General features: G+C 53.7%; 1 protein-coding gene and 5 non-coding genes across 7 annotated transcripts in view; 5 read left to right on the top strand and 1 right to left on the bottom strand.

Annotated features, from left to right (window-relative positions):
• The window catches only part of LOC123609414 (zinc finger protein with KRAB and SCAN domains 4-like), a 455,099-nt gene that overhangs the window by 39,321 nt on the left and 391,783 nt on the right, over positions 1–23,995 (top strand). The window lies entirely within an intron of this gene.
• TRNAA-AGC lies at positions 738–809 on the top strand. The gene has a single exon. It is a non-coding gene; the product is annotated as a tRNA-Ala (tRNA).
• On the top strand, positions 6,795–6,867 carry TRNAF-GAA. The gene has a single exon. It is a non-coding gene; the product is annotated as a tRNA-Phe (tRNA).
• Positions 9,106–9,177, top strand: TRNAA-UGC. The gene has a single exon. It is a non-coding gene; the product is annotated as a tRNA-Ala (tRNA).
• On the bottom strand, positions 18,766–18,838 carry TRNAK-UUU. Its single transcript has one exon. It is a non-coding gene; the product is annotated as a tRNA-Lys (tRNA).
• On the top strand, positions 23,129–23,201 carry TRNAR-CCG. Its single transcript has one exon. It is a non-coding gene; the product is annotated as a tRNA-Arg (tRNA).

Consider the following 23,995-nt stretch of genomic DNA (forward strand, 5'->3'; position numbering starts at 1 on the left):
CCTGTCCAGTGTCAACAGGACTATGCCTTCCTTTCTTCCTTCTGTAACGAGAGAGGCTTGATTTCCAACACCAAATATGTATTCACTTTTCCAATCACACAAATTCACACACACACATAAAAATAAATAAAATCCACACAAAATATCACAATTGCTATACTCTTACACACTACAAAAAATAATAATGATAACCCTGCTACATAAAGGTTAAGATTCACTTTTTCTGTCTTTACAATTAAAACAAAATACGTGTAAAACATTTCCTTGGATCTGTTCTTCCTCTGTGTGGTTATGCTATGTTCAATTTGTTTCTGTTTGTATTGAGCTTTAGAGTCTTTGGACACACACTTGAGGGAGTCTTAATTTTTTTTTATTTTTTTTTTTTTACTATATAAAGCATTGATGTATCCAAGAGTCAAAGGATACCGAAAGTAATACTGGGAAACCCCGCAAGAGAACGTCGTGTCCCAGGATGCACCCAGGTGGTGGACTGGAAGAGCTGCGGGCAGTGGGATCCCAGGGGGAGTGGACTCTGGCAAGGGCTGCTCATGAGCTGACCGTGAACAAGGAACTGAAACGCCTTTTTTCCGGGGCAGCCGAGCCTCAGAGGGGATGTAGTGTGTGGAGTATAGAGAGGACGGAACTAAACATAAAGGCTTGGATGATTAACCCTGAGACTCAGGCAACTGCAGTTACAGTAGGGTCATGAAAGGGCTTCAGGGCCTAAGTGGGAGCGAGGGGGTGTAGCTCAGTGGTAGAGCGCGTGCTTAGCATGCACGAGGTCCTGGGTTCAATCCCCAGCACCTCCAGTTTTGTTCTACCGCTGCTCCAAATATCTCCGTGAAACTACTTGCTGCCGCCCTCATCTTAACCCCTTTGGGAAGCAGGGAGGGAGGTGGCCGAGCCGATTCACTGAGGTTATTTGCTGTTGATTCTGTTATTACCCAGTCTGCAAGCACTCTCAGCGATCACCAGCACCTGGGCCCCATCAGTGTGCTACAGGAGCCAGAGGGTAGTGTTGTCAGGTGAGCCTGGGAGACCCCAGGCCCTGAGCCCTGACCCAGCCATGGAAAAGATGTCGCATTCAAGGGGAGACACCACAGTAGAGGAGGGGTACGAGCAGGAACGTTTCTTGAGATGTGAGAGCGTGTGAGCCCAAGGGGTCGGGGTTTCTGTTACTAACAGTTGTTAACAAGGGGGTGGAGAACCCACTACTTGGGGCGGGGATTCTTACAAGTAGGGTTTGGGGGCTCCCTTCCTTATTTGACCAGGGGCTTTCTGTCCTGGCTCTGCCACCTGTGATGGGGCTTCTCTGGAGTGAGGCCGGATAGGCCTCTGACCCTCCCCACGGCTAGCCATGGCCTCCTCCAGGCTGGCCTCCAGGCTTCTTAGGGCCTAAATAACCTCGTCTAACAACAGCAGTCCTTCCAACCGTGCGGCGTCTGGTTGTGGGACCTGGAAGCACTCGGCATGGGGTCTGTGCGGCCCAAGGGAAGAGCCATGTGGGTCTGGATCAGAGTTAAGCACTCCTGCTGTCCTGTGGGTCTACAGTCCTACCTCCTGCCCAACCCGGATGACTTATACAAGCCAAGTCTACACGGCTTGGAAACTTGCACGCAAACCTTCCTAGGTTCACGGCCAGCGGTTGATGGCTGATGTGCAGGTGGCCACCGCTTCTGTCAGAGACTCTCACACTCTGGGGCTTAGTGACAGAAAAGCCGTTAAACTGCAAAGGATGATAAGTGTGGACACGACAGTGGTCCCCTGTGCTGAAATCGGGGCGCCCCGGGGCGTTTCCGTCTGTAAAGGCAGACACCGAGGTCCTGGGGCCAGGACCAGTCAGGGGACGCTCAGTTCTTTGTTCCCGCAGAAGTTAGGAGCTCTTCTCCCCACCGCAACACCATATATGTTTTTCGGCCTCAATCTCCTGAGTCTCCAGGGCCACCCTCTGTCTCTGGAACTTTCCAGAGTTCCGGATTCTGATGTCAAGGCGCCTCAACAGAAGCCCACAGGAGGACACGCCATCCCGTCTTAGAAAATCAGTCACCTGGGGCGCCTGGGTGGCTCAGTCGGTTAAGCCTCCGACTTCGGCTCAGGTCACGATCTCGCGGTCCGTGAGTTCGAGCCCCGCGTCGGGCTCTGTGCTGGCAGCTCGGAGCCTGGAGCCTATTTCAGATTCTGTGTCTCCCTCTCTCTTTGACCTTCCCCCATTCATGCTCTGTCTCTCCCTCTCTCAAAAATAAATAAATGTTAAAAAAAAAAGAAAAGAAAAAAGAAAATCAGTCACCGAAGGAAAAAGCAGGCGAGGTTCCAAGCATCCAGAGAGCAGAAAGGCAGCCTCCTTCTCCCTCTAGAGAAGCCAAGAGACCAGCGACCTTCCAGAAAACTCCCTCACCTTTTCCTACCCGTCTACGCAGGGTGGTCACCCACCTTCAGCTGACTCACCCGCACCGCCCGCGTGCTGGCCCGAGGACGGGGTGGCGGCCGCGAGCATCAGCCCTGTTGGGGCCCCGGGCTCCCCAAGGCCGAGCCCCGCTCTTCGGACGCCTGCTGAGGCAAGGGCCGGCTGTGAGAAGGAAAGGAGCGCGTCGCAAACGCCAGAAGCGTTTCTTCAGGAGAAAGTCGGGTTCCAATACGCTTCTGAGGGTTGGAAATAAGCGGGCCAACAAACGAGAACATGCTTACCTTTTGCACGTCAGGCAAAACCTTACAAAGCACGACGCTTGCAGCGTCTGGGCTGTGCCGATCCCAGGGGCGCGCGCGGGACCTGCCCCCACCGCGTCCGCGTACTCCCGGACTCCCCGCAGCTCCCGAACTGCGACCACACGTCGGTCAGCCTCGCGCGGCCTCAGAGCGCGCAACCTGTCCGGCCAGAGGCCCAAGGAGAGGTGAGGCTCCGAAGCCACCAAGGTCCGAGGCAAAATGGGCCACATCCCCTCCGGGACAAGCCCGCGTCCCTTGAGAGAGAAGGCGCGCCTCTGCGGCCTCACACCGGCAGGAAGCTGCGGAGAGATGCGGGCGTCCACTAGCCGCTGCACCTGCCCGCAGATGCTGTTCCTTCCCAGGATGCTTTTCCTTGCGCTCCTCCCCTTCGGCCCTGCCCAGCGCCCGGCCCCTCCCTGCCTCGACCCTCCGCCCCCGCGGTGTGCACTCCAAGCCTTCCCCGCAGTCCAGCGCATCCCCGCGTCCCTACCCGCCCGCTTCGGTCTCCGTGCTGACTCCCGTCCACATCACTTTGTGCTTTTCTTCCTTCCCCGCGCTCCCACTTCAGGCCGAGCCCGGGCCTGGTTGGGGCGACGTGCGGGGCTGCGGGTAAACCCTGAGCAGGTAATGTTTTCTGTGCTGGGGAGAAGCAATCGGTAAGAGGGCCAAAATAGTTTGGGAGATTATCATCCCAAACCTTACGTCCAAATGTTACACTCCTACCAACTCTTGGCTAAAGGCAAAAAAAAAAAAAAAAAAAAAAAAAAAAGCCTGGACGGGGAGACTGGCGTTTGAGGACCCATGCAGACACGTAGGGTTTTTTTTTTTTAATTTTTTTTTTCAACATTTATTTATTTTTGGGACAGAGAGAGAGACAGAGCATGAACGGGGGAGGGGCAGAGAGAGAGGGAGACACAGAATCGGAAGCAGGCTCCAGGCTCTGAGCCATCAGCCCAGAGCCCGACGCGGGGCTCGAACTCACGGACCGCGAGATCAGACACGTAGGGTTTTATTGAAATTCACTCCTTCACTGTATTTCCTGGTTCCAGAGAAAACTGTTCCCGAAATTCTGAAAACCGCGGAGACCGTTGACAGCAGTGCGGGTCCTGGCGCTGTGAGTTGTTGGGGAGCTTCTAGTGCTCACAGAGGGCAGCAGCCCGGAGCCCGCAGGTTGAAAAGCACCGGGGAGACAGGAGGTACTGGAGGCAAGGAGGTTCGCAAGGACATCTTTCCTTCTTTCTTCTTCTCTTGTTACACAAATCGAGGCTTCATTATAAAGTAAGATGCATAAACCTTAATGAACGAGCTTGATGGGCTGCGACTATGCAGACGTCCCGGTAACCAGCACCCCCGGTAACCAGCACCGCGGCAACCAGCACCCCAGGAACCAGCACCCCGGCAAAGACCCAAGACCCTTAAGCTCCCGGAGCTTCCCCCTCTTACCACGATCCGCTCTGCTTTCTGACCTCCACCACCAGAGATGTGTTTTTCTCCTGTTCTGAAATAGAAATAGAATCATACGATACGTACCCATTTGAGTATTTCACTCCAGTTTTAAAACAATTAGATTCGTCCATAGTGATGGTCGTGGAAGTTTTCGTTGCCCCCTAGGCGTTCCTTCGGACATCACGAGATAACACCACAAGGTATTGATTCCCTTCACTGCCGGAGCACATTTGGAGGGCGCCGGGTGTTGGCGGAACGTCTAACGTGGCCACGAGCACTCCTGCCCATGTTCATGTCGTTCTAGTGTAGGTGAAAAATTGTCCCTTTTCCCCTTCTGGATTCTATGCTGGTCCAGTAATTAACGTAAGACTTCTAAGATAATTAGGAATGCTTCTAAACTCTACATTTGTACTCTTAATTCAAGTTCTTCTCTCAGTTTCTCAAATAACTGGGTTTATGCTAATGTTCTGTGATTTAAAACAGGTGTGGGACATGTGAGTCGTGCACTGACAGAAAATGACAGAAAATGTAGTTTTAGCGTTCATGAGCAAACGCAACAGCACTTAACAACATAAATTAATGTAAGACAAATTACAGGGGAAAACCAAATTTAATTCTTTATATATGAGAGCCCCATAGAAACATGAAACTCGAAGGAGTGACAAGACAAAGGGGTTTGGGCTTGGGGTAGTAAACGTGGAGAAGTAACGAGGTTCGTTTATCCGACTTTCTCTGCCCTAAATCCCCTGTCTCTGGTGCTGGGATGCTTTGTGCCCTCTTGGTACAGGGGACACTCATCTGCTTTCGGGGACCAAGGAGAATCAGAGTGCCCTCACACCAGCTGTTTCTCAAGTCCCTTTAGTTCAAAGTAATCAAGATGCCAACATGGCAGATTTCGGGGTGGCAGTTCTGCACCCCTCCACAAGGGAAATACTCATGCGTTTCTCTTTGGCACACGCACAGGTGTGGTCTCGGGGCCACAGGTCATATGCATATTTAGTTCCAGCCAATATTTCTGGGGGCGCCTGGCTGGCTCAGTTGGTGAAGCCCACGACTCTTGATCTCAGGGTTGTGACCTTGGGCCCCGCTTTGGGTGTAGAGATTAGAAATGAAATCTTTAAAAAATTTTTTTCAAATAGTTTCCCGGCGCGGGTGTGCGTGTGGCTGGAAAGCCTGGTCAGAGATGCCTGAGACTTGTAGCTGCTTTGCACCCTCAGCAGAACCTGATGCTGGTGAGGAGGAGTATTTCACTGTTTTTAAATTTGAATCTCCCTGCTAGCAAAAGACGTTGAGCACCTTTTAAATCGCCTGCTGGCTAGATGGGGATCCTCTTTTGTGAAGTGCATCTTAATTTGCTCTTTCTTTTCGAGGTTTTAGTCTTTTTCTTAGTGTTTTGCAGAAGTGCTTCACATATGCCAGGTAAGAGCATTTGTAATTTGTAAGTATTGAAATGCCTTCTGAGACTGTGGCTCATCTCTTCCTAACGCGGAGAGGGCTTGACAAGCTTTCAAAGAAGGGGAAAGAAGAAACGAAGGGGAGAGACGTTGAGGACACAGGAGAGAGTTCCATCCGGCGATCTCTGTGGTTTTTCCGTGCAGGAAAAATGCCCTGGGCCTTTGGCGGGGCGGGGGCCCTGGGAGGGACTGATGGGGAGAGTGGTCCTCGAGCAGAAGCGCCGAGCAGAAGCGCCGTTATCTGGCCTGCCTTCCTCTTACACTTCTAGCACGGGGTCCCGTCCAGAGGTTGAGGGCACGGCGGCGTTTGACACGGTGGAGTTTCTGTCCTTGAAGACTCCTCAGAAATGTGGCTCATGTTTCCGGAGGGTGAGGGCATTTCTGCGGTGAGAGGTGTGGCTCAGGGGGGCTCCGCCCTTTCCTAGTGAGCGGGTTGGTACCCACGCTCTCGCGTCTACCTGTCTGTCTCCGGCACTCCAGTACTCCTCTCCTTTGAACAACTCGTCTTGCAGGCTGTGGCGCAAGGGAGGGCCTCATCGGCCTCAACCTGCGCCCTGGGTCCGCGCCCGGGGTCTCTCCCTGGGTCTCTGCCCGGGGTCTCCGTCCAGGGTCTCTCCCTGGGGTCTTTCCCTGGGTCTCCGCCCAAGGTGTCTGCCCAAGGTCTCCCCTTGGGTCCCCGCCCAACGTCTCTACCTGAGTCCCCGCCTGGGGTCTCCCTCGGCCGCCCGCAGTGTCCGCTCCGGGAAGCCAGGGAGGAAACACCGGCTCGTCCGGATTTCCTGAACCCCGAGCAAGAAGCCAGTCACCACCCCACGTGCCCACTAGCCCTGTTCCTGCTGCTCGGCCCCTGAGGAGCAAGACAGAGAAAGGACCGGAGAAGACTCGGTAATTCCGTGTTGAATTCCCTGCATCCCCGAGAGGCGTTCGCGTCGTGGGGAACCCCAGGCGACCACACAGGGAGCACCTGCTGACCCGTTTCTACCCGCCCCTCCTCCTCCAGCTCACCCGCTGCCTCCGAAGGCCTTCTCCTCGCGCAGGGTTTCTGGGAGCCCTCCCCCCCCCCCCAACTCTCGGGGAAGCGGATGCCTGCGAGCAAAGTGGGAGCGGACCCGTTGGGTGTGGGGGGGTACTCTGGCCCCGCGATGCAGACTTTACCAATTGGAGAATGACTAAAGAAGGAACCTTCCAGCAGCCGAAATAGCTCAGCTGGGAGAGCGTTAGACTGAAGATCTAAAGGTCCCTGGTTCGACCCCGGGTTTCGGCAGCTTGGCTTTTGCCCCCGCACGTGGGGGAGGGCGGGGGCGCGTTTTTGTCACACTCTCTTGGTTCCTATTCACTGAGGTCTTGGATGAAACGTTAACCGACATAGCGAATATTTCATTTAAAGTTTTACACCCTAAGAAATTCCAATATGTTACATGCCATTACCCTTACAACTCATTTCTGTCTTGATGGGTGTGTGTGTGTGATGTTTTTAATCCACACAACAATTGCAGGGGGGAATCTGCAGAGAAAAAACCCCTGCAATGTTGTAGTAGAATGTGTGTGGTGTGTGCTCGTGTATGTGCAAGGACAATTCTGCAACCAGAAAACGAGAGCATCCATTATTATGTGGATATACGTGTGCATAAAGAACTTATACAACGCAACACCGAAAAACCAAATAATCCAATTAAAAAAATGGGCAGAAGACATGAAGAGACTCTTCTCCAAGGAAGACATCCAGATGGCCAACCGACACATGAAAAAATGCTCAACATCACTCATCATCAGGGAAACACAAATCAAAACCACAATGAGATACCCCCTTACCCCTATGAGAATGGCTAACATTAACAACTCAGGCCACAACAGATGTGGCGAGGATGTGGAGAAAGAGGAACCCTCTCGCACTGCTGGTGGGAAAGCAAACTGGGGCAGCCACTCCGGAAAACAGTATGGAGACTCCTCAAAAAATCAGAAATAGAACTACCCTACGACCCAGGAATTGCACGGCAAAGTCAGTTGGAGAGAGACAAATACCATATGATTTCACTCAAGTGTGGAATATAAGAAAACAAAACAAATGAACAAAGTGGGGGGGGGGAGACAAACCAAGAAACAGACTCTTGACTACAGAGAAGAACTTGATGGTCCCCAGAGGGGAGGTGGGTGGGGGGCCGGGTAGAACAGGTGAAGGGGATTAAGAGCACAGCTGTCCTGATGAGCAGTGAGTAATGCATAGAACTGCCATATCCCTATATTGTACCCCTGAAACTGATTTAACACTGCATTATCAACCATACTGGAAATAAAAGAAAATAAAGGAAATAAAAGTTCCATGGGCCAAGTGAGAGAACTAGTCTGCCAGACAAATCTTATTCCTCCAATTTCAGAAAGGACTCAGTCATTTTAGGAATATTGGCAAAAGCTCATACATGGGGAAACCAGAATGCGAAACACTTAACCACTAGAAATCTGGTACCAGGAAATGGGATTTCTCAGCATCTTCTCATGTAGTTCAAAGAACACAGTCTTAACCAGGATAAGTCCCAGGGTTCAAGAAATGTCCAGGAGTGAACGCTAGTGAGCACACTCTTCGGTCTTTATCTGGCTTCTCATTCTTGGGTCTCCCAGTGACTCACAAACCCAAGGCTTGAAGCCCAGGTGATCCTGAGTTGGCCGTGTAGCATCCTCACAAGTGCGCTGCATGTATCTCGAATTTAATGTGAGCAAAGCTAGCTCATGTTCCTCGTGTTCCCATCCTCCCCCCTCCCTCCATCTCCAAAAGAATTTTTATAACCTGTTTTCTGCATTTCTTCTGTTTGATAATGGCATGATGTTTCCTATAAATAAATAGATAATTTTTCCCTTGACCCTTAAATCTTGTGTCTCTTTACCTTTGGTCTCACTCTCACAATCCAACATTTCTCTCCATCCCCAAAGCTGTTTCCTTCATGCCTAATGAATGCCCTTTGAAAAAGAGATTTTGGACAATTGGCAGGGCCTCCTAAGTTTGAAGAGAAACGGCCCTTTAAGTGAAATGCTGAATGCATCACTCTAGGGTTTCCTTTTAGGGTCGTGATGCCTTTTCCCTATTAAATCTGATACTTAATATTCCAATGGAGCAAACAAGAAATATTATGAACCATTTTAGGCCGGAAAATGCTGACTTTCCAAAGCCTTGTGTCTCAGGGTAAGACATATCTGAAGGAAAGCGACAGAGCTGAAAACTGGGGCTTGATTACTTCCTTGGCAGGAATGGGAGAAGGAAACTGCAAACACGTGTTGAAGCCACAGGAGACACTTCTTGGCTATCACGGACACGTTTCCAGTGTCTTCCTTTCCATCTCAAGTTCTACACTCTGAAGAATCACTGCCCCTCTTTGGTTCCTGAAGGTCTCCTGCTCAAAGCAGCCGCGGGAGCCCCGTTAACACTGAACCGCCCCAACAGGCAGGAATCAAGGGCCTCAGAAAACAAAACTTATCTCCAGATAATCGTTAGCAACGAGCTCTCCCGGAGGGGGGTGTAGCTCAGTGGTAGAGCGCATGCTTTGCATGTATGAGGCCCCGGGTTCGATCCCCGGCACCTCCAAGCTATAGCTTTTTTTTTTTTTTTAATTCTTCAAGAAATACTGATCTAGCACTCCTAACTTTTTGTTCCACTCCTGCACATATGGAGGGAAAAACCTAATGGGTTGTCTTGAATTCTCCCTCATCTCTTGCTGTGAGCCCCCACACCACCCAGGGGGACGGGACCCTAACAACATCCCTTGAACCCGAACAAAAGCGCGCACACAAGGTAGCGGTTCACCGTGGTTCCCACCGTGTACTATTATTAAAGAGAGGGAAATACAACAACGGAGAAGAAACAGCGTCGCCCTACCTACATTTTCTTTGGTTCTTTCTGTTTTCTGGGCCAAACGCAGAATGAGAGCAGCATTACTCCTCTGGCTGCTCTACAGGACCCCCAGCACTTGCGGACCCCAAGCCCTCCGGGGTGAGCGAGCGGAAGGATGCTGGACGACTGGGGGGGGCGGGGGGAGATGGCCAGGGACCTCAATAGGGGCCTTCCAAACATGAAAGAAATAAACGTGGAGCAACGCATTCTCAATCGATATTCCATAATATCTGCTTCCCTACATTTCTTCACTCACCCCGTTTTCACCGTTGTTTTCAATCTCGAAACAAAACATTGCCTGGAGACCTCCGTTAACATCAAATGAAGGCCCTCACGTGAGGAAGTAGGAAAGGCTTTTCCGTCACAATGGGAAAGAGATGCAAAGGTGACAAGAACACAGGTGTGGGCCGCTTCTGCGGGTGAAGGGCGGCCACTTCCTCTGAACTTTCGCCTCTGCTCTGTGTGGCCAGGGAACACCTAGGAGTTCCTGACCCACTGGTGACACCTGCATTAGTCGCTAGGGTCACCGTAACAGAATACCACAGACCCGAGCAACAGAAATTTCTTTTCTCACAGTTCTGGGGGCCAAGATCAAGGTGCCGCAGGGCTTGTTTCTGGTGAGCCCTTTTCAGGAGGCAACAGACAGCGGCCTTCTCCGTTTGCTGTCCCATCGCGTGGCTTTTCCTTCGTGTGCACACGCCTTGTGTCTCTTCCTCTTCCTATGAGAGGCACCCTTATCTCGCTGAACCTTTATCACCTCCCTAAAGACTCATCTTCAGATACAGTCGCTCTGTGCGGTTAGGACATCAACATATGGATTTGGAGATGGGGAGGGGGGACACACAATTCAGTCCCTAACGGCACCTTTTCAGGAATTTCGATGCAGGACGGTTTCAAAACTGCTGCTCTCTGTGGACCTATTTCCTGATGGATCATTTATCTTTGAGAGGGAATTCAATTTGTTTCCAGTCTGTAAGTAACTTTCCGCCAGGCTGGGATGTCCTTCTTTCCAGATTCCGTTCTCCAGTGACCAAATCTACAGCGGGCACTCCCGAGGGGGGCTGCCTGGAGTCTGCCTGGCTGCTGATTGGTGGTGCTCCCTGGGGCCAATTACTTGTTCCAGGATGCCGTTTTCGAGGGGGGTAATGTGGTCATTCCGTGTATTCTGTTTAATCTGAGTGCTTTCTCTAGCACTTAAGCACATGGAGTGTGGGGTGTTGGTGAGAAAGGACCTGGAGAGGGCAGGTGGAATCAGGGTGCTGTTGAGCAGACTTCCAGATTCCAGGTCCAATCCCCCGGACAGTAATTGAGGTGACTTTGTGGGTCCCATCACACAGCCCCTGAGTTTTCTGTGGATGAGCTCCAATGGGCGCCGGGAGACCTGGTCTACCAAAATGCCAGGGGTTCCATCAAACTATTTGGGGGTCTCAGAAAGCCAAACTTGGAGGACTTCTAGCCCTATGGCAAACACCGAAATGTCCTCTCCGTCCCAACTCATTTGGCCAGTCCTCTCGTCTGGGATCAAACTGCTAAAAACTCTACTATGAGTGAATTGTGATTAAAATATCTCCTTCCAGTATGGCTGCTTCTGCAGCGGGCCAGACTTGTTGGCTCGCAGGCCACTCCTCCCTCCAGGGAAGAAATCCTGCGCCTCCCCCTCCCCCTGCTGCCCTCACGTCTGTACCTTGTCCACTAAGCCTAAGTCTCTGCTTGTCCCCCTTAACTCTTACAAGGGCTTCTGTTACGAGGGGGCCGTGACAGGCCCCCCCCCCGTGCCCCCAAGAATCGGACACGGGCAACGCCGGGCCCCTGCGGCAGCGGGGGTGAGATTCTGAGACAGACACCTGCATTCCCGAGGCTTGCTTACATGACAGATGTCACCGCTCACGTCCAGTCCCGAGCCGTCGGCCCTTGGACCCAGCCGACACCGCACACCTGTTCACACAAGGTGCCCGCCGACCGGCACCAGTTACTGCCTTAGGGTCCGCGCCACGGCTTCTACCTCAACACTCACCGTCCAGGAAACACTCGTTCCTCCCGCTGCCCGACGTGCGGACGCCGGCAGACCCGGCTCCCACCTGCAGCTCCTCTCGGGCCGTCACCGCGCAGGCATCAGACCCAGCCGACCCGCCGGCCCGGCCGGGCGCACCGACCCCACCGACCCCGCTGACCCCGCCAGGCGCGCAGACCCCGCGGACCCCGCTGACCCCGCCGGGCGCGCCGACCGCGCCGACCCCACCGACCCCGCTGACCCCGCCGGACGCGCAGACCCCGCGGACCCCGCTGACCCCGCGGGGCGCGCAGACCCCGCCGGGCGCACCGACCGCGCCGACCCCACCGACTCCGCTGACCCCGCCGACCTCACCGACCCCGCGGACCCCGCCGGGCGCACCGACCCCACCGACCCCGCGGACCCCGCCGGGCGCACCGACCCCACCGACCCCGCGGACCCCGCTGGGCGCACCACCGCACCGACCCCACCGACCCCGCGGACCCCGCCGGGCGCACCGACCGCGCCGACCCCACCGACCCCGCGGACCCCGCCGACCTCACCGACCCCGCGGACCCCGCCGGGCGCGCCGACCCCGCGGACCCCGCTGACCCCGCCGGGCGCGCCGACCCCGCGGACCCCGCTGACCCCGCCGGGCGCGCCGACCGCGCCGACCCCACCGACCCCGCTGACCCCGCCGGGCGCGCAGACCCCGCGGACCCCGCTGACCCCGCCGGGCGCACCGACCCCACCGACCCCACCGACCCCGCGGACCCCGCCGACCTCACCGACCCCGTGGACCCCGCCGGGCGCGCCGACCGCGCCGACCCCACCGACCCCGCTGACCCCGCCGGGCGCGCAGACCCCGCGGACCCCGCTGACCCCGCCGGGCGCGCAGACCCCGTGGACCCCGCCGGGCGCACCGACCGCGCCGACCCCACCGATTCCGCTGACCCCGCCGACCTCACCGACCCCGCGGACCCCGCCGGACGCGCAGACCCTGCGGACCCCGCTGACCCCGCCGGGCGCACCGACCCCACCGACCCCACCGACCCCGCGGACCCCGCCGACCTCACCGACCCCGCGGACCCCGCCGGGCGCGCCGACCGCGCCGACCCCACCGACCCCGCGGACCCCGCCGGACGCGCAGACCCTGCGGACCCCGCTGACCCCGCCGGGCGCACCGACCCCACCGACCCCACCGACCCCGCGGACCCCGCCGACCTCACCGACCCCGCGGACCCCGCCGGACGCGCAGACCCCGCGGACCCCGCTGATCCCGCCGGGCGCGCCGACCGCGCCGACCCCACCGACCCCGCGGACCCCACCGGGCGCACCGACCCCGCGGACCCCGCTGGGCGCACCCACCGCACCGACTGCGCGGACCCGCCGACCCCACCGACCCCGCCGACCGCACCGGGCGACTGACCCCGCCGACTCCGCCGCGCGCCTCCTCTCCGGTGCGACGCCGCGACCGTCCGGGGAACACGCGCGCTCGGCTCCCTTCGGGACCGGGAACCGATCTTCTCCCCCCGCACCCCCACCCCGGCCTCTCGCGCCCACTCGCGCGACCCTCCGCTCGCCTTTGTCACCCCCGCCCGCCCGCTTCCGGTGCCCCCGGGGCCCCCTCGCCTACTTCTCGCGCCGAGCGCCCATTCCCCGCCCCCCCAGCCCGGCCTCAGTCCGCGGCGGCGTCTCCAGGCCTCGGCCTGACAAACCCTCTGGTTTTCAGAACCAGCTGCGGCTTTTAAACAGTGTGGGTCCCCGGCCCCCCGACCCCACAGGACCCGGGATCCCCACAAACCCAGTGACTGTCGCACCGCATTCTGGGCGAGGCGGGAAGGGCGCGCGCCCTTGGCTCGGGTTCCCGAAGCAGGTGCGGCCGCCCGGGACGCCCCCCGCCCCCCTCCGGCGCCCTCCCTCCGTCTCGCCCTCCGCGCGTCTCGGAGTCGCGCCCCCTACACGAACCCGAACCCGGGCGGGACCCGCGACGGCGGCCGGACGGCCGGTGACCCCCCCTGCGGTCCGCAGGCAGCGCCGGGAGCGGTGACTCCCTTCTTCCCGCTTCCCGCGGGGCCCCTCGTGCGGAGCGCTCCCGCGGGTCGCGACCTCCGTGGTCGGTGGGTCGGTGCTTTGCAGACACAGACACGGCTTCCTGTGCCAGGGGCGACCGCCCCCGAACCCGGATTTCTCCACTTCAGTCGTTTCGCCACACTTGTTTTTCCTCTTCCCCCCAAATGGAAACACACAAATTACTATTTTTTCTGATTTCAGAATAAGTTGCATATTGTCAGGTCTTCTTTCTAATAGTTAAAATTCTGAAATGTTAGCGTTAATAGCGTACTATGACGTAACACCCAGCTGCACTTGAATTCCACCAATCATTAAAAACAGGTCCTTCTGAGCGACTTTCCCCGCCCGCGTCAGGGTCATGCGCGGCAGGTGGCCGTCTTGTTCTCTGTGTCCTTCCATCTGGGATGGCTCCTCAACCCTTCCTTCCTTTCCTGACGCCGGCGGTTGTGAGGAACTCAAGCCAGTCGTCGAGTAGACCCTTCAGTTTGGGCTTATCTGGTGTTTCCTCATGATTGGGTTCGGGTTACACACTTTGGCAAAAATACAAACGATGTTCGTTCTCAGTGTATCACATAAGGGTTTTTCATTTATTAGTGGCGTTAAGTAAATGTAATGTTTCCCTTCATTCAGTTAGTTTGTAAAATGGGCAGAAATATTTGAGGTCAAACAAGCACTTCATTCCTCACCAAAGTTTTATCCGTCACTTTAAAAAAATATTTACTTATTTTTGAGAGAGAGAGAAAGAAAGAGACGGAGTGTGAGCGGCAGAGAGGCAGAGAGAGAGGGAGACACAGAATCCGAAGCAGCTCCAGGCTCTGAGCTGTCAGCACAGAGCCCAGCACAGGGCTTGAACCAAGAGCTGTGAGATCATGACCTGAGCTGAAGTCAGACCCTGAACCCACTGAGCCACCCAGGTGCCCCCTTTATAAATTTTCTATGGTAATCAATCTTTACCATGATGGTGGCACAATGGTGATACGTTAGATCTATTCTTTACATGTATTCTTTCACATTTATTTCTTTTTAAATTGATATATAATTGACCTATCAAACTATATTAGTTTCAGGTGCACAACATAATGATCTGATGTTGGTATACACTGCAAAATGATCATCGCAGGAAGTCTAGTTATTATAGCCATCGCCACACATAGCTACAGTTTTTTTCTTGTGATGAGGATTTTTAGGATCTACTGTTAGTAAGTTTCATATGTGCAATACAGTCTTGTTACCTGCAGGCTTCCTGAATTACATATAACAGGGCATGAGTGTGCTCTTTGCCTTGCACACAATGTTTACATCTTTAGAAGATGCTCCATTGAGAAACCGTCCAATGCCTCTACAAACACGGGCATTCCAATAGCACTGTGCGTACACAGTCCAGCTACTGTAACAGATACTCAATAAACAGTTCCTATGGTGTTCATGGGGCAAACAGGAAAAACAAAGCCCACGTCCTTAATCTAAATATCGTGAATCCAACCAACATCCAGATTCTTCCGGGTGTAATGCAAAGACACATCACTCAGTAAATCTGGACACTTTCCTAACTGTGCTTTTATGCGACCAGAGAGCTCAGTACATTTCTTGTCCTGCCACCACCAGCATTTTACACACATGCACACACACTCACACGTCAGAACTCGAAGATCTTTGTGTTTGATACCTTTCTAGATTCTTCCTCGGTGAACTCCATCCCTGCTTTCTTATCATCCTGTTTTAACAGCTCTGTAAGTCAGATGAGGGAATTTCTGCCAGACGAATCAGTTTCTGTCATTTTCTGTTCTTTTTTTCTTTTTAAAAAATTTTTTTTAACGTTTTTATTTATTTTTGAGACAGAGAGAGACAGAGCATGAACGGGGGAGGGGCAGAGAGAGAGGGAGACACAGAACCGGAAACAGGCTCCAGGCTCCGAGCCATCAGCCCAGAGCCCGACGCGGGGCTCGAACTCACGGACCGCGAGATCGTGACCTGGCTGAAGTCGGACGCTCAACCGACTGCGCCACCCAGGCGCCCCAGTTTCTGTCATTTTCAAAATAGACTCAATAGTATTTTTACAAATATGCTCAGTAAGCTGAGCCTCCAACTCTTGATTTCAGCTCAGGTCGTGACCCCAGGGTCGTGGGGCGGAGCCCAGGGTCAGGCTCTGCCCTGAGCATGGAGCCTGCTTAAGATTCTCTCTCTCCTGCCCCTCCCCCTCAAATTATGTATATATATATAGCTGTGGTACACACCAGGAATATTATTCAGCCATAAAAAAGGAAATCCTGCCATTTGTGATAACATGGATGGACCTTGCAGGCATTGTGTTAAGTGAAATAAGTCAGAGAAAGACAAATACTGTATGGTGTTACTTATATGTGGAATAAGAAGTAAAGCACCCAAGACACTAACAGAAAGAGATCAGACTTACGGCACCAGAGGCAGGGAGTGGGGGGTGGAGAATGGGGGAATTTGATGAATGTGGTCAAGAGGTAAAATCTTCTGCGGTGCCTAGGTGGCTCAGTCAGTTGAGCAGCCAACTTCGGCTCAGGACATGATCTCACAGTTCCTGGGCCCGAGCCCCACGTTGGGCTCTGTGCTGACAGCTCGGAGCCTGGAGCCTGCTTTAGATTCTGTCTCGCTCCCTCTTTACTCCTCCACCTCACAGGCTCTCTCTCTCTCTCAAAAACCAATAAATATTAAAAAAAAAAACAACTTTTTTTTTAAAAAAGGAAAAAACTTCCAGTTACTAATAAATAAGTACTGGGATATAATAAGTCATTTATAGTCAACTCTGCTGTATGGTATTTTCGAAAGTCATTAAGACGTGATGGGTATTGAGGAGGGCACGTGTTGGGATGAGCACTGGGTGTTGTTTGGAAATCAATTTGACAATAAATTTCATATTTAAAAAAGTCATTAAGACTATAAATCCTAAGAGTTCTTATCACAAAGAGAAACACATATTTTCTTTTTTTTTTTGTATCTATGACATGATGAATGTTAACTAAAGTCATTGCGATAATCATTTCACAATACATGTAACTCAAGTTGTTACGCTGTATGCGTTAAGCGTGTACCGTGCTCTATGTCACGTACATCTCAATAAAACTGGATAAAAAAACTGGGTTTTGGGAGTGCCTGGGTGGCTCAGTTGGTTGTGTGTCTGACTTCAGCTCAGGTCCTGATCTCACAGTTCCTGGGTCCAAGCCCTGCGTTGGTCTCTGTGCTGACAGCTCGGAACCGGAGGCTGCTTTGGATTCTGTGACTCCCTCTGTCTCTGCTCCTCCCCCGCTCACGCTCTGTCTCTTAAAAATAAATAAACATTAAAAAAATAAGAAAAAAGAAAACTGGGTTCTGTTGGCCAATAGTAGTTTTGAGTTCTTCTTTATGCTTGATCATTTCCTGTTCAGTTGTTGTATCAATTATTCTGAGAGAGGTTTTGAAGTTTTCAACTATAATTGTGGATTTGTCTATTTTTCTTTTCTTTTTTTAAAAAAAATTTTAATGTTTATTTATTTTTGATACAGAGAGAGACAGGGCACGAACAGGGGAGGGGCAGAGAGAGAGGGAGACACAGAATCGGAAGCAGGTTCCAGGCTCCGAGCGGTCAGCACAGATCCCGATGTGGGGCTCGAACTCACAGTCCATTAGATCATGACCTGAGCGGAAGTAGGAAGCTCAACAGACTGAGCCACGCAGGCGCCCCTCTATTTTTCTTTTCAATTCTAGCAGTTCTTAGTTTTTTCTTCGCATATTTCACAGCTCTGTGGTTTGGTGCGTGCGTATCAGGGATGACTCTGCCATCTTGGTAAACGTACAATTTTTACCATTATATCATGCCCTTTTTTGTCTCCGTTAATGATCTTTGTCCTGAGGCTTACTTTACTGATGACATAGTTACTCCGGCTGTCCCTCATGACATATCTGTTTTCCCCTCGTAATTTCAGCCTGTCTCTGTATTCATATTTGTCGTGAGCTTCCCGCAGACAGCAGGGTCATGTTTTCTAATCCACCCTCTTAATATCTGTGTTTTGATTGGTGTACCTAGACTATTTATATCTAATGCAATTATTGATACATTAGGGCTTAAGTCTGGCATTTTATTTTTTTGCTTCTGCTTGGTTCTGCGATTTTCGCTTTTTGTTCCTTTTTTTGCTTTTTTATGGACTACTTTCGGATTCCATATTCCTTTATGTGTAGCTTTTGGACTGTCTCTCTTCGCATAGATTCTCAGCAGCTGCTCCAGGACGTACATCATGTGGATTTGCCTTCCCACAGACACCTCGTGTCACCATTTTGCCCGAACTGTAGTAACCTTCCCTCCCTCCTTGTCACTCTACCCTTCCTCATTTGTAATGTACGTGTCTTGGCAATTTCTTTTACATACATTAGAACCACGTCAGACAATGTTATACCTTTTCCTTCAAACTGTCAAACACTAACTTAGAAAGCTCCAGATGATGAAAATTTATTATATTTGCCATGTCTCTTGCTTACAATGTATTTTCTTCCTTCCTGATGCCCAACATTGCTTTCTTTATCATTTTCTGTCTGTTTGGAGAATTTCCTGGAGCCACTGTTTTAGGGTAGTTCTGCTGCGAGCAATTATCTTAGTTTTCCTTGATCTGGAGTATCTTGTTTCCCCTTCATTCCTGAAGCATATTTTCTCTGGATATAGTATTTTGCTTTAGACAGTCCTTTTCTTTCAGCGCTTGAAAAAGTGCCATCTTGGGATGCCTGTGGCTTGTCGGTTGAGTGTGTCCAACTCTTTTTTTCAGCTCAGGTCATGATCCCAGGGTTGTGGGATCAAGCCCCACATCAAGATCTGCAGTGAGCGGGGAGCCTGCTGGAGAGTCTCTCTCTCCTCTCTCTCTGACCCTCCCCTGCTTGCACACTCCGTTGCATACTCTGCCTTTAAAACTAAAAAAAAAAAAAAAAAAAAATGCCACTCTTTCTGGCCTCTATGGTTTCTGATGAAATTGCCACTGTCATTCAAATTATTTTTGTTTCAATTTTTTTTCTTGTTTTTAGAGTTCAGAAGTTTTGGTTGCTCTTCTTTCAGTCACCTGATGACTCTTCTCTAAAATCCCCATAAAAGTGTGAATCTCCAGGCCAGCAATCTCCATAGAGGTGGCGCCTACAAATCAGTGAGTAGACGAAGTTCCAGTCAATGTGCAAGCGGAACCCTTCTCTCTTACACCCTGTGGGTGCTCAGGCCAAAACAAGAGTGGTTACGCCTGAACAGGGACTTGAACCCTGGACCCTCAGATTAAAAGTCTGATGCTCTGCCAGCTGAGCTATCCAGGCTCACGCACCACTTCCTCTCCCTGCGTGTCTAATATTGGTTTGCACATTGGGGCACTCCCTATCGTTTCGGGTCCTGGTTCTCAAATAACATCCTTTGAATTCTTCTCACTGGGAAAAAGTGCCCTTAGAGACACGTTACAATCTCCGGGACCTTTTCCTCTTCTTCTCTCCTCTCTGTCCCCCACCCCCCAGTTGTTCAGAACCAAAGATGCACCGTCTCCTCCAGGAAGCCGGCAGGTTTCAGAGCGGAGGCTCTGGGTTCTAGCCAAGCACCGGCACCTGAATGTTTCCCATTTGCACGCACGCTGCTCACACGGCCCCCGTTTGCACCCTTACACGTCGGAGGGGCCGACCGTGAAGGAGGAAGAGCTTGAAGGCGCATGACAATGTTCCACAAGGGACCCCTCCCTCTGCTGTTGGATGGGACCGCCGCCCCCGCGCGGGGCGAGCAGTCCCAGGGCTGAGAGAGCGGGGACAGCCGCGGAGCGCTGTCGGGTCGGCCTGAAGGCAGCGCCTCCCCCCTTTGGTGGTCGCGGCCCAAAGATTTCAGAAATAGTAGTGCTGACAGAGCGACCTCGTCCTGCCTCGTTCCTCCCCCAAACACCCACAGACAAGGGCGGTAATCAGTCCCGACACGCGCTCAACCGCTGAGTGTCTGCGACGGTGCACCTGAGTGGGGGCGGGGGGGGGGGTGTCTCAGCAAGCAGGGGGCCTGGGCGTCATCCTCCGCACCTGGGGCCTTCCTTCAGGACCAAAGTCCTCCTTCCTGTCGTTCCTGTGATTTTCCCCTTCCTCCTCCTCCCCCTCCTTCCCTCCCCGTCCTCCTCCTCCACTTTTCCCTGTCTCCTCCTCCCTCCTGTCCTCCCCCTCCTCCCCTTCCTCTCTCCTCCCCCTCCTCCTCCCCCCTTCCCCCTCCTCCTCCCCCCTCCCTCCCCCTCCTCCCCGCTCCTCCTCTCCCTCTCCCTCCCCTCCCTCCCCCTCCTCCCTCCCCCTCCTCCCTCCCCCTCATCCTCCCTCCTGTCCTCCCCCTCCCCCTCCTCTTCCCCCTCCCCCTCCTCCTCCTCCCTCCCCTCCTCCTCCACCCTCCCCCTCCTGTCCTCCCCCTCCCCCTCCTCCTCCCTCCCCCTCCTCCTCCTTCTCCCTCCCTCCCCCTCCCCCTCCTCCTCCCTCCCCCTCCTCTTCCTCCCTCCCCCTCCTCCTCCCCCCTCCCTCCCCCTCCTCCCCGCTCCTCTTCTCCCTCTCCCTCCCCCTCCCTCCCCCTCCTCCCTCCCCCTCCTCCCTCCCCCTCCTCCTCCTCCCTCCCCCTCATCCTCCTCCCTCCCCCTCATCCTCCCTCCTGTCCTCCCCCTCCCCCTCCTCTTCCTCCCTCCCCCTCCTCCTCCTCCCTCCCCTCCTCCTCCTCCCTCCCCTTCCTTCTCCCTCCTGTCCTCCCCCTCCCCCTCCTCCTCCCTCCCCCTCCTCCTCCTTCTCCCTCCCTCCCCCTCCCCCTCCTCCTCCCTCCCCCTCCTCCTCCTCCCTCCCCCTCCTCCCTCCCCCTCCTCCTCCTCCCTCCCCCTCCTCCCTCCCCCTCCTCCTCCTCCCTCCCCCTCCTCCTCCTCCCTCCCTCCGCCTCCTCCTCCTACCCTTTTCCTCCTCTCCTCCTCCCTCCTGTCCTCCCCCTCTTCTCCTTCCTCTTTCCTCCCCCTCCTCCCTCTCCTCCTCCTCCCCCTCTGTCCTCCTCCCTCCTCTCCTTCTCCCCCTCCCTCCTCCTCACTCCTCCCCCTCTTCTTCCTCCTCCTCCTCCTCTCCTCCCTCCAAATTCACCATCTCTTCCTGCTTCAGTCTTCTCTCACTGTCTGCTGCTCCTATTGAAAGTAAAGGTGTATCCAAGGGCCTTGGGACCCCTGAACTGTGGTGAAGCCAGCACAGGGAGTGTTGGATTGAGGAGAGGACAGAGATACAGCTTACTGAGGATCCCTCCAGCAGGAGGCAATAACAAGCCAGCTCCACGTAAACCAGCACTTGTACCTTTGGTTCCAGTCTCAGCCTTATTAAAGAGCAAGGCGGAAAGAGAAAAGGCATCAGAGAAAGAGAAAGAGAAATGAGAAAGGTTCAGACAGGGTAGCCACAGGCGACTTCCTCTCCCTGTTTCCCCAGCTGTGTCTGCACCAGCGAGCAAGCAGGTGGCAGGTAGCATAGAAAACCTGGCATTTCTTTATCCCTTCCTTCATCGTCGGCCCGCTGCGCACGCAGCACGTGGGGCCAGTGCCCAGGTCTCCGGGGCTACAGACGTTCTTCCTGCGGGAGTGAGCAAACGTATGGTTGGAATCACAACTCACAGGAAATGCTGCGCTTTCCGAATTCAGAACTTAAGAATAGGCCCTAAATTAAGTGGCCGACATGACCAAATCGGGAGATTCTTGTTCTAAAGGTGTGAATTCGTATTTGATCCAGGGTTTGGCAGGCCCTCTGATTTAGTAAAAATAAAAATAAAAAGGAAGGAAGAACCCTTTTCCAAAACTACAGAAGCCTCTTCTGAGTAGGGACACCCTCTGCCACCCACGTCCTCGAGCAAAATATCCAGACAGATCAGCAGGAATAGGGCTTCCACACTCTCCAGTCCTCCTTGGATTCCTCACAAAAGAGTTCATGGAAAATATTTAAGATTTTGAGGGAAATGCTGCCTGGAGCACATCGGATGAAACTCTCAGGGGGAGAAGCACTGAATGGCTGTGGGGGGAAATTGCATCATCCCTAGAAAGAAAAGTTTATGGTTTCCAAAAGCTACCTACGGGCTGTTTAGTGTCATTTTTAAAACATCTGTGCCAGTCTTCGTGGCCTGAGGTCGCCGCCTTCTCCGCAAGAAAGAAATGTGGACGGTTTTGCCCAGTCCACCAGCCTTACTCTGCTGCTTATGCGGATTGTGAGTTTGTTCCTCCCCCAAACTGAACAACAATAAAAAATACCAGTTTTTAAATATTTGGTGGCGTTTTGAGGTCTCTGTCTGCTATTCCTTGAGCACAAAATCCACAAGGGAGAATTAGAGGAACAGCAGCCCAGACCCTTCCCAGCCTGCGAAGGAGCTTGAGTTCAGGAACTTTGGTGCCGGCCTCCTTCCCGCAAGTGAAGTGGTTCCGTTCCTTCTGCCGGTGCCCTGAGCCTCCCCGAACGGGGATCCAAGGGACCGTCATCCAGTCTTCTCACTGAACCCATCTCCAGAAAGAAAGGCGTTCAACTGAGTCAGATGCATAGGAAACATCTGGAAGCATCTCCTTGGTCCAACCACACCCACCTGGGCCAGGCCTTAACGCTTGGCCTCCTCTGGTCTCAGAAATGGCGACTCATCCTGGCAAGTTCGGAAAGACAGAACATCCCATCCCGAGCATGGCCTAAAGTGGTTCTTCAGCGTGACCTAACCCTGCCTGCCCAGGGGATCCAGCAACTGACCGGCAGGTGCAGAGGCGAGAGCACTAGTGGAGGAAAGACGGTGCTGGGCACAGGAAAAGAAAGAGCAGTGTGGTCTGTCTGGACTCTTCCAGAAACCCAGAGGATAAGGGTCGGGGAGGATCTGTCATTGCTTCACTTTGGGAGGTGGTGGTGGCTGTGGGGGGTTCTTACCGTCCTACCCCGACAACTGGGCCGCGAACATTTCACACGAGGTGGCCCCCGGTGGTTCCGGGGGGCGCCGGGAACGGGGCAGCCCTTGGGCCGTTAGGGTCCAGGAGGCCGACGCCCGTGCTCGCGGTTTGCGCCCTACCCCCTCCCCACCTTGGAGCACTTCGGGAGTCAGCACAAGGCACCTGAGCCAGCCTCCGACGGAGATCGGGGACCAGCACCCCGCCCCACTGGGGGCGACCCCTGCCCTTGAGGGTCCAGGGTCAGGTTGTTAACGCCGCCGGCACGAATGAGTTGTGGTAAAGTGTCTCCAGCGCGCGAAAGTAGGACGCGGTGGCCGCCTTTCCCCGGAGGAAGCCCGAAGGGCGGGGCCGACCAAACCCGGGCGCTCCCCCACCCTGGGGTCAGCGACCCTGGGGCTCTTATTTCTCCCCTCGCAAATCCTCCCCCCCCCACGCGTGGTCTTTGCCAGCGACTGAGGCAGAGACCTTGGAGGAATCACGTCACTCTGTCCCCCTCCTGCACCTGTTCTAAGTAATGGTTGTTAGGGATCCCGGATTGGGTTTTGTTCCTTTTTTGGGGGGAGGGGAGGGGGGTTTTGAAGGCTGATAATTAAGTCCTCCTCCAGCTACAAAATTAAATCTTAGAAGAGAAACATCTCAGCTTGTGGGTTTGGAAACCCTCCCCCCATGGGCTGGCCGCGTGGCCTAATGGATAAGGCGTCTGATTCCGGATCAGAAGATTGAGGGTTCGAGTCCCTTCGTGGTCGCTGCTTTCTTGCTGGACAAGAAACTGTAACTCTTTCATTTGACTCGCAATGGGACGGACCCCTGAGAAGTTAAAGTTAGTCTTTATAAGCTTTTTGTAAAGTGTTCGGAAACCTAAAGAAGTCTTTTGGAAACTGGCAAGCCTGTGTGCCAGTGAGTCACCAACAGCCTGCATTTTGCTAGTGGCCTCTAATCAGCAAAGATAGCAGTAAAGCACTAGTGAATGAATAGTCACCAACATTGTCGCGCCCTGGATCTCCCGGCTTAAAGCCCCTCACTAGAACTGGCTGATAGTGGCCCAGAAAAGGAGGCGAGGGGTGGAAAAGCCAACTGTTAATGCTTCTCTGGAAAGCCGGGTTTCAAAGGGCTTCTATGCAAGAGTAAGAAATACCAGGGGTCGGGGATACCGAGGCCAGAAGAGGCCCTTGAAATCTGAACACTCATAGTGAGTGTCTGTCTGTTACTTCTCAGACGGAACTATCCGGGCTCAGGGATCCAACTTTCCCTGAGAATGGAGTCAAAGCCAGGAAGTCAATTTTTCTCTAATCTTTCCATTATTTGTCTTTATTACAAGTGCACAGTGTTGGTATTTTCCATCTTGTGATTTGTGGGGAAAGGTGTGAAGGACAGGACTTGATGTTGACCAAAACCAGCGTCATCTTACCAAAACTGGGTTCTGAACCAGGGATCAAGTCAGCCCCAGGCCGTCCCTTCTGATCTAATCTCAGGGGGATCAATATGTCAACTGCTTCTTCGACTGTTCACATGATTTGTAACTTTCACTTTGGGACGACTT

Source organism: Leopardus geoffroyi, chromosome B2 (assembly GCF_018350155.1).
Source record: "Leopardus geoffroyi isolate Oge1 chromosome B2, O.geoffroyi_Oge1_pat1.0, whole genome shotgun sequence".
Lineage (NCBI taxonomy): Eukaryota > Metazoa > Chordata > Mammalia > Carnivora > Felidae > Leopardus > Leopardus geoffroyi.